This window comes from Martes martes (genome assembly GCF_963455335.1).
Source record: "Martes martes genome assembly, chromosome: 2".
Classification (NCBI taxonomy): domain Eukaryota; kingdom Metazoa; phylum Chordata; class Mammalia; order Carnivora; family Mustelidae; genus Martes; species Martes martes.
Window position 1 is genome coordinate 176240790 of NC_137889.1, and position 10437 is coordinate 176251226.

The following is a 10437-nucleotide window of genomic DNA, read 5'->3' on the forward strand; positions in this document are numbered from 1 at the left end:
TTTCAGGCCCATCTGGACTCCTGGTATAAAGGTAGCCCTAACTGCCTTATGAGGTTTAGAGTGTGAGAGATGATGGGTACTCTGGAGTCTGTTTGTTTGTTTTTAAGAGTTTATTTATTTGAGAGAGAGAATGAGTGAGTGAGAGAGTATAAGCAATGGGGGGAGGGAGAAGTAGGCTCCCTACTGAGCCAGGAGCCAGATGTGGGACTCGATCCCAGAAGCCTGGGATTATGACCAGAGCTGAAGGAAGATGTTTAATCGACTGAGCCATCCAGGCACCCATGGAATCTGTTGTTGTTGTGGTGGTGGTGGTGGTTGTCCAGAGAGAATTTGGGAGAAGGGGAGAGAGAGACTCTTTAGCAGTCTTCTTGCCCAGCACGGAAACCAACATGGGGCTCCATCTCATGACCCTTAGATCGTGACCTAAGCTGAAATCAAGAGTCAGACACTTAACAGACTGAACCACCCAGGTGCCCCCAGAATCTGGAGCTTCTTAAAGTGACAGCCTTGAACAGGGCTGAAGGGACTAATGAGATTAGTCTTGCCGCATTCAAGGCAGGTAGGTATTAGCAGCCGAGTTGGAGTGTAGAGAGGAAAAGTCACATGTTTGAGCTGAGACCTAGATGACAAGCGGAAGCAGCCTTATTTCATTCTGAAAGAAAAGAGAAAGAGTTCCAAAAGAGGGAACAGCAGGGGGAAAAGCTTGGCATCCTTGAAGACTGTAAAGGCCTGTGTGCCTGGAGTGTAATGAACAAGGGAAATTAAGTCGACAAGAATTGGATGTAGTTTCTTTTAGAATAAGCCTCTGTTTTTCCAATTTATGAGTTATCATCTGAACTAGAAATCTTTTGAGAATAACAGGTGGTTCTATTATTGATTATGCTGTGACAAGAATGTAACCTGGCTTGTCTTCAGGCACACTGGGACATAAGTTCATCCAAATTTTGAAGCAGGCTAATCAGAAGAAACTCAAAATTGCTGTAGACTTTCTTATTTATGTTATCCACCTGGTGGCAGTATAGGACAAGACAGGATATTTTCTTCGCTATTTGACCGGACACTGACATTTTCAGGAAAGCTGTGTGTGTGTGTGTGTGTGTGTGTGTGTGTGTGTGTGTTCAAAAACCTTCTGCAATTTGTTAATTGTATTCATGGAATGCATCCATGCATTTTTGATTTTGTGGGAACATTTATAGACTGTCAAAAAAAAAAAAAAAAAGAAAGAAAGAAAAAAAGACAGAACAGCCACCCTAATGGACAGTCTTTTATCCAAAATAGATATAAACATTTCTCAAAATGCTAGTCATACTACCTTATAAGGAAAGCCTTGCTGCTTTATAACAAGATTATGAACAAGGTGTATACATTTAAAAATCAATTATGGACTAAGAGCTGATTCTTCTTTGGTTGTTGCCAAGTCAGCCAAATACAAATTTAAGCTTGTCTGAGAGGCAAGACTTCTAAATCATCATGGCTTTTAAGCTTCATCTTAGAAATTTAATGCTAGACTTTTCTTAAGTGGTAGTGTCTAGACTCTATTATTTATTGTGAGATAAGCCAGCTTGGGAATCAGAGCCATCAAGGGCCTCTTGATGAGAAGTGCAGATAGGTCAATTGTCATCACCGAGGAAGTCCAGGGACAGCCAGACAGACAGGTGGCTTTCTTGGCAGGTTAGTGGAACATGGCAGGGGAAGCATTTGGCTGCAAGTAGTAGTTAAAGCCTCAGGAAATTTCTCTGTGTCTGGGAAATTTGGTAGTAATGAAGGGTCTTAGCACATGAACAGGGATTCAGTCCTTGGATAAGGAAGAAGAACTATTTTTAATCACATCTCTACAATTACTATGCTTAAGGGCGAGAGTTATTGTAATACTGACCAGCTCTCTCTAACTGCTTGGGATGGCCTTGATGGAGTTGGATGTGCATTCTGAACAGATGGATGGAGGCTAGAACCAGACAAATACAGACAGACCAATACACTACAGCACTAATAATTTCTGCATAAATAGCTATGGGCTTTGGTCTGCCACATTAACCTCTGGGACAACTAGGGTTCCCTTTCGTAGTGTGCAATCGCAATCTGGATTCATTCTCTTGTCAGGTACCATACATCATAAGGATCCAAACACTCGATGGGATCCGCAGGTATTCAATGAGGACACTTACCTGACAAAGGGAGATTGACCAAGGGGCTCAGAAAATAGGATTTCTAAAGGCCAAGAGCTAGGCAGACCTAGAATCACCAAACCTGATTTTTAGGTCTTTAATTTCCATATCACTCAGCTAAGAGAAAAATGTTTTTCTGTAATGTATTCAGTATTATCACATCCACAGAAATTTCTGTGAAAATCTGGTAAGATGTTAACAAATATAAAAGGCACTTGAATGAAATTTAGTCTTACTACTGGATTTCCCTTTGGTTTGCCTTTTCCTCTTGGTACAGTGCAGGTAGGCATGAAAATGTACACAGCTGTGTTAAGCATTATTATTAATAATAAATCTTTCCTTAATCCCTAGGTAGAAACAATCAACTTCCTTTCCAGAAGCTCAGTAGTTAATTTTCTCTTTCATTTACTGCCTAAGACTTTTGTCATTATGATGATTGTAATTATTATTAGCTACAAAAATAATCAGGTACTTAAAAATGCAAAAGATATTTTAGGAAGGAAGAAAGGATTAAAATAGTATGTCTTGAAGGAATTTTAGGATACAAAGTTCATTTTTTACTCCTGCAGACTCAGATATATGTATGAAGTTTCCATTTTTCACTCTCAGGTAAAAAGTAATAATGGTTATACAAATTTATCTTTAGTGTGATTTTTTTTTTAATAGAGGGATATCAAGAGTTGTTCTGTGTGGCTTTGGCTTGACCTGTGATTGGAGCCTGTTATAAATTATACAGAAATTTTAGAAAATATTCACTCCAGTTACATAATGTGCCCATTTATTAAGGTCATATAGTGCTTTCTTCTAGGAAGATCAAAGTAGCCTTCAGAGAACTATCATGAAATGAGTTCTAACTCCTTTTATGCCATAAAGTGTGTGATAACTAAATAGGGGAGAAGATACCAGATACACATCGAGTACCACAAGGTAAGGGAAATGTGGAAAAGCACAGAACAGTGGAAGGAGTAAAGAAGGGATCTTTTACAATTTGAAAAGCTGTACTTCTATGTGATAGAGAACAGGTATTTGCATATTAGGCTATCGAGTCGTGACATAATAGTTAAACGCTGTTCACTTTTTTTTTAAAGATTTTATTTGTTTATTTGATAGAGATTACAAGTAGGCAGAGAGGCAGGCAGAGAGAGAGGAGGAAGCAGGTTCCCCACTGAGCAGAGAACCAGATGCGGGGCTTGATCCCAGGACCCTGGGACCATGACCTGAGCCGAAGGCAGAGGCTTCAACCTACTGAGCCACCCAGGCACCCCTGCTGTTCACTTTTTATGTAGCAGTCCTGACAGGGGCAAAAAAATCAGTGACAGGTGCAGGGCAGTAACTTTTAACATGGAGAAAAAGAATAGTGAAAAACTATTCTTTTTGGTCAGTTTGCCTCTTTGCTTCATGTCAAGGCTAATGCATCTTTGTGATAGCAAATGCTAATAATTGATCTGTCCCTTCACAGAAGGTGTAAAGTTACGTTCATATAAAATAAGCTGAATTAAATGAATTGGGAATTCTATAGTCATTGTCATATTGCCTTCTTGTGTTACCTTTGAAATCCACAGATTACTAGCTACCTCTCTATGAACTGCTTTCTCTGGCATTTAAAATGTAGATAATGTGGGTGTTTGTGAAAATTTTATTTGCTTAACAGCTGGCATCAGAATTAACTCGGGAGGACATATTTTTGTTTAGAGCAGTGATTGCCCACTGGTTACCCCCAGACAGCCTGAAGATATAATGACATGAATGATATATGTTAAAATAAACTAGTATTTTAAACTTAGGAGATTTTACACAAACTTTAGATTCCAGATTCCTCAAAAGGCCAGATCAGTGTACCCACATGTCAAACACTCTCTGTAGCTCAGTATTACAGCTGTCCCCCTTAGACTGGACATGTCCTTTTCGGTTTGCTGTGGTCCCAATCAGTTCCTGTCAGCTTCCCAACACTGAAGCAGAGTGTCAGTTGCCATATGTCATTGGACTTGCATTGCTTTTTACTGACATACAGTCTGTGTGTTGGTTTGTTTCTTTATTTATTTATATTTATATTTATTTATTTATTAGTTTATTTATATTTGTCCTATTTTTACATCCTGTTTGCTTTATTCACATTATCCTCTTCTAGGTAAGTATATGTATTTTTATCCTCTTACATTTTAGAAAAATGCTTTTATAGAAGATAATGGATATGTTAAGGGCAAGAGCTAAAGCAAATAGTTATAATTTATTAGAGAAAAAAATTCTGCTTCTGTGAAGGAAGAGAGGAGAGGAAGAGGAAGGTGGGGGAATATTGGAGGGGGAAGATAATTCTAAGAGATTTTGTAGCAGTAGGATAAGAGTCCACTGTTGGGTGGTATGACCCAAGAAACTTCCCTGGTATTAGACAGGTCAAAGGTCATTTTAATAGTGAGGGGATCATGGCATCATCAACTTCTAATGTATGTTAGACTTTACAGGATGGCTGGATAGTCCACTAACTGATGTTGAAGCATAAAGCTAGAAACCAGAGGGAACGCCCATAATATTAGCTGTCCCAGAAATTCAAAGAAGGTAGGGGGAGGCCTTTTTTCCTCTGCAAGGTATAGGATGGAATTTCAGAGAGGTTTTATTTAGATTTCAGGGAGCTGGTAGATCCCTTTTTGACATGATTTTATACCATGATTTCTCTTTGGATTATAAAAACTTTGCATAAACAGAGTTTGAGAGCTCTGAGAACTAGTAAAGAACTGGATTCATTAAAAAACACTCATTAAAAATGAGTCATGTTATATCAACCCTTCTTCTGTTGTTGAGAGTAGATTAGGGAAATGTGGCATACATGACATATCTGAACATCAGTGAAGCTTTTGACAAGGATTTATGATATCAAATAATAGGCTGGCAGGTATACTTGGATAGTTAGTAATCATTTGAAAAACTGTTAGGAGTTCCTCTAGGCAGATGTTTGTTGATTACATTTTGAGCCAATGGTACCTGAAGGTGGATAGCTGTAAAACTGTGAGGTTTCTGGAGCAACAAGAATCTGTTGAATTGAAGTTTTTTATTAATTTATTTGATTAAGAGATAAAAATATTTCTAATCAAATTTGTAGACGACTTGAGGCTGGAAATGAAACTGAAATCTGTTGCAGAGGGACCTGATTCATATGTCTCAGTAGGCTTAAATACAAGTAAATACAGCTTCTCTAGGAAGATAAAATTCCATAATGACCAGTACTACTTCACAGCAGCAGAGATGGAAGAATGCTTATGTATCTTGTAAAAATATAAACTCACCATGAGTTAATAGTTTTATATGATTGCCAAAATGGCTATGTTAGTCTTAATCTGTTAAGGGAAATACAGCCTCTGTAACAGGTATGAAAAATTGATTTTCTCTCACATGTCAACTCTGATTAGTGATAGATTCTGTTTTGAAGACAGTGTTGAGGGGGACTCTGAGGCATCTAAGCTCGAGAGGAGAGCCCTGCCATCAACTAGTGACACTTGTCATGGCCACATCATGGAGAAGTGGTGCTTTTATGTATTTGCTGTCCTTGGTAGAGAATGAGGGAGATGGTGTGATAAACCTCATTTTGCTCTATGAATGGTTACATAGTATTTGGAATCTTTATATTTTGTGACAGTTTGCACTCTTAAAAATGGTGTGGAGTTCTCACAGTGTACATGTATGCTTACATTATGTATCCTACATATATATAAGTTTTATTTGTCAATTATACCTTAATAAGCTAGAAAAATAACTTGGGTCCTTGTCATTCTTAGATGGGGATGACTGACAGAGGAAAATTAGACCTTGGAATTGGAGATAGTGCCTTTCCTTTCAAAACCTTTTTTTTTTTTTGCTTCTGGTGTGTGTCAGTTACATTTCGTACTTTTCACTTATTAGGTTGCTGGCTACATATGGCTTCTCACTTTTCAATATGTTTTCATCTTTTGTAGTCTTTTGCTTTGACCTCAAACCTTCTATTCTGGTAATTTTTCTCTTGTATTAAGGGGGAAAATTCTGTTTTTGTCCTCAACCCAGGCTGATTTTGACCTGAGGATGTTATTTTTGGTTATCACAACTGAAGAGTTGCTACTGGCATCTTGCAGCTAAAGGCCAGAGATGTTGCTAAATCTCCTGAAATGCACAGGGGCTTCAACAACAAAGAATTATCCAGTCCCAAATATCAATTGTGCAAAGGTTGATGAACCTTGCCTTAAATTATTGATCCTTTTTTCTCATTCAAAAACAGTCTGGCCCCAGTAGGCCACTGCTCTTCTTTTGGGTTCTGTTTAGTTAAAAAGCTAAGAGGAGCTGGAACAAGTTGTTCTCTTATTAAAATCTACTGCCCTTTTGACATGATGGAACTTCAGCTATTTCAAACAGCTTTACTATGAGAGATGGTACAATGTAAAAGATGAAGCAGACTTAGTTGAAATTCTGCCACACCGTGACTGTATACCTTAATTTCCGTTTTTGTAAAAGAAAAAAAAAAGGAAATAATGATAATATTTACCACATGAGGTTGTTTTAAGAATTAAATGTGTGAATATATATATGTATGTCTACATATGTGTGTGTGCATCACCAAAATGGCTATGTTAATTTCAGACTGCATCAAGAGACACATAGTATCAAAAATAGATTTGATTTAGACTAACATCTATTATGTAATCATTATTCATCATCCTGAGGTTCTTTTTCCTCCTAGATTAAATATCTCCACTTATTTTAACTCTTCAGCAAAGAACATGGTTTGTGACCACTCTCGCTGGGTCACTAATTTCAAGAAACCCTCTAGGTCATCTTGAGATGAAAAAAATAAAGATTCTGTATTGTGTTCCAAAGTTAGTCTGTTAGAACCACTTATTTATTAAACTTATCAAATAAACATTTTTGTTTGTGTTTTCTCTTATTTTAAGGGAATCTTAGAGTCTTAAAACACTAGACAATAATGCACTTAATAAGTTAGTGATTAGAAACCATGATTTGTCACCTGTTGTCAAATATTCAGGTTTGGAGAGAACAATAGAATTGACTTGGTAAAAAAGAATAACTTTTAAGTCTGACTATAGTATTCTCCTGATCTTGAGATACATGAAATTATTGTAGTAAAATTTTTAATTTGAACTCATATTTTTCATATATATATATATATATATATATATATATATATAAATTTTGAGGTGGGGAGGGAGAGCTCATGAGTAGGAAAGGGGGGAGCAAAGGGAGAGAGAGAGGCAGACTTGCTGCTGAGCAGCAGGGAGCCCAATGTGGGGCTTGATCCCAGGACCCTGAGATCATGACCTAAATTGAGGTCAGATGCTTATAACCTATTGAGCCACCCAGGCACTTCTCAGAATTTTCTTACAGCTGCAGGGAGTAAAATTACTACCCATCCTTTAAGATCACTTGTGTTATGGGAAGGTGAGGTCTCTGGGGGGAGGGGCGCACCAAGACCAATAATTCATACTTGCTCTAGCTTAGTATTTCTGTATAAGCTAATCACTGAAATAGCTTTTGTTTTTCTTGTCTTACCATTTTGCTATAGAGTGAATCTTTCTAGAAACAGAGTAATGGCATTATTAATGGAGATTTTACTTTTAAACACTATGTACTTTATGTAGTTCCATAAATAATTATTCAATTAAATGTTAACAAAGTCTTAGGACTTTAGGGAACTTTCAAATGAAATATAAATTCCTATATACCTTTAGTATCTCCTTTACATGTCAGGGTGATATCCTTTAAGTATCCTGTGAGTGAAGAGTCAGGTTGAGTTCCCTCAAAGCAAAGCCTGAGATAGGGATTTTGTACATGAAATTGACTGGAACTGTACTCTTCAGGAAAAACCTATATGGAAAGAAGTCAAGCAAGATAGGGGAGGAAAAGACTTAAGAAGATATTGCCTCATGTAAAGAGGAACCTTGGCTTGATCCACAGGGAAGCTTCTGAATCATAAACTGTCCCTACAAAATTATTTGCCCTTGAGGCAAAATGGACACCATTTGTAACTTGTCACTCAGCCATTTCTTATTAATCACCTTGAGAGTAGCCAGTGAGGCATAATCCCCACCCCAAGGCTGCTCTCTGGTGGCAATTTCTAGAGAAGTAAGTGCTCTGTTCTATTAACCTCCAACATTCACAGCAAGTACGGTGCAGGTACACCACCAAAACATCTACTCTAAAAGAGTGTATCATTCTTCTTAGTATTTTCAAACCAGCTAGAATTTTGCAGCCATATCTGTGATTTAAATATCAACATTGTATTGCCTGAACACTTAGTTCCAGTGATCAAATATTTTATGAAACATTCAAGCAAACACAAACTAAAGTTGACTTAATATTTAGAAAAGATAATATAAGGAAATTTTTAAAGCTTGTATTTTCTAGAACAATTGCTGGCAAAGTAGAAAAGTTGTGAAAAAGAAGGTACTAATCTTGGAAGTACTGTCTTCAGTGCAAAAGAATGGAAAAAATGCAGTAATGACATGAAAACTCAGAACTAAATGAAGTGTATTAATATTGTAACTTGAGTGTTTATTAAGTTTCTTAAAGTGATTTCACAGCCATTCCTACTTGAGGAGTTTAAAGATTCCCAGAAAGAGAAGAAATCCTACATGCAATAGAGCATATTTTGGATTTATCAAAAGCTGAATTGTGTAAAGATTTATAAACTAATTTATTTGACAGTCACTGCAGATGAATCACATAGAACTCTTTTTTTTTTTTAAGATTTTATTTATTTATTTGACAGACAGAGATCACAAGTAGGCAGAGAGGCAGGCAGAGAGAGAGGAGAAAGCAGGCTCTCCACGGAGCCAAGAACCCGATGCGGGGCTCGATCCCAGGACCCTGGGATCATGACCTGAGCCTAAGGCAGAGGCTTTAACCCACTGAGCCACCCAGGCGCCCCTCACATAGAACTCTTTATGTAAAATATTTCTTTTCACATTGCCAGGCTCAGTCATCTGTGTTTTTGAGAATATAAATGTACCACTACAATGATGGAAGAAAGTGAAAAGTTTTGTTGAGAAGTAGGAACGTTTGTTTTCACAGAGTTCAGCTTTGATAAATCTGGAATATTTAGGTAACTCATGTTTACACAGAATGAAGTGACAAAACTTGGTTTCCCCCATGTTGCTGACTTATCTGTGCAGCCTGTGTTGGACAAATGACACATGAGATTCATAGCCTGTGTTCTTCCTTCTCATATCCTTCTATCTCTGCACCATTTATTTCTATCTCTACACTGCTTTCAAAGTTATCTTCATAAAATGCACTGTCTTCTTTAAAGTCTTTGATGCTTTCCTATTACCTGTGGAATGAAGTCTAAACTCCTTACCTGGATGGTTATACCCCTCAGAACTGGGCATTAATTTGCCTACTCATTTGTTTACACTTTATGAGCCATCCTAAACTAGTCACAAAGCTACAATCCTCTTCTGTACTTTATTATATTAAAATGTGCTTATTTTTATTAAGCTATCGTACATCCCCTGACCCACTTGCAATTCTTCAAGCTCTTCATATCCTAGGATATATATTTTTTTTCCTTTCCATAGCTAATAGGACCTGAAAGATTGACCTAACACAGGATAATACATTATCATGACAGAGAGAAAGTAGAGAGGAGTCAGGAGGCTTTCATGTTGAGTCATAAGCAAGATAAATTGGTATAATCCAGTCAATGGAGGGGTTGGAGGAGAAAATTGGAGTAGCCTAGAAAGAATAGTATCAGTAAATCCTTAAGTAGCACTCATTATATGCCCGGTACTATCTATGCACTTCACTTATGTTGATATCATTTAATCCTCCCCACTCAGATCACTCAGTGATCACTCAGATCACTCAACTATGGAGTAGATAAATTGGGATCTGAACGCAGAATCTGGTTATAATAGACCAATAGATACCCAAGTTAGGGAGAGCGAAGCCTCTATTTCAATTCTTAGTTCTGGTTCCCATCAGACCCATCAGGTGTACTGTATTTCTTATGATTGAATTTTTGGAAGCTATATGGTATATGATATAGCCTTCTTTAGTCACACTACTTTAAATATATTTATATTTCTTTCATCCATAGTAGCCTTAGTGAGACTTGCTGATTTTCACTTAAAAAAAAAAAAGTATTAATGTACCCTGTAATTGAAATGCCCTTTCCACCATTTTTATTTGTTGAAATGGGATTAAAGCTTCATGATCTAGCTCAAGTCATTCTGCTTATCTGTGGCTTTTCCTAATTCCCACCCTAAATTAGGATTGTTTTTCCTTCTCTCTTTTT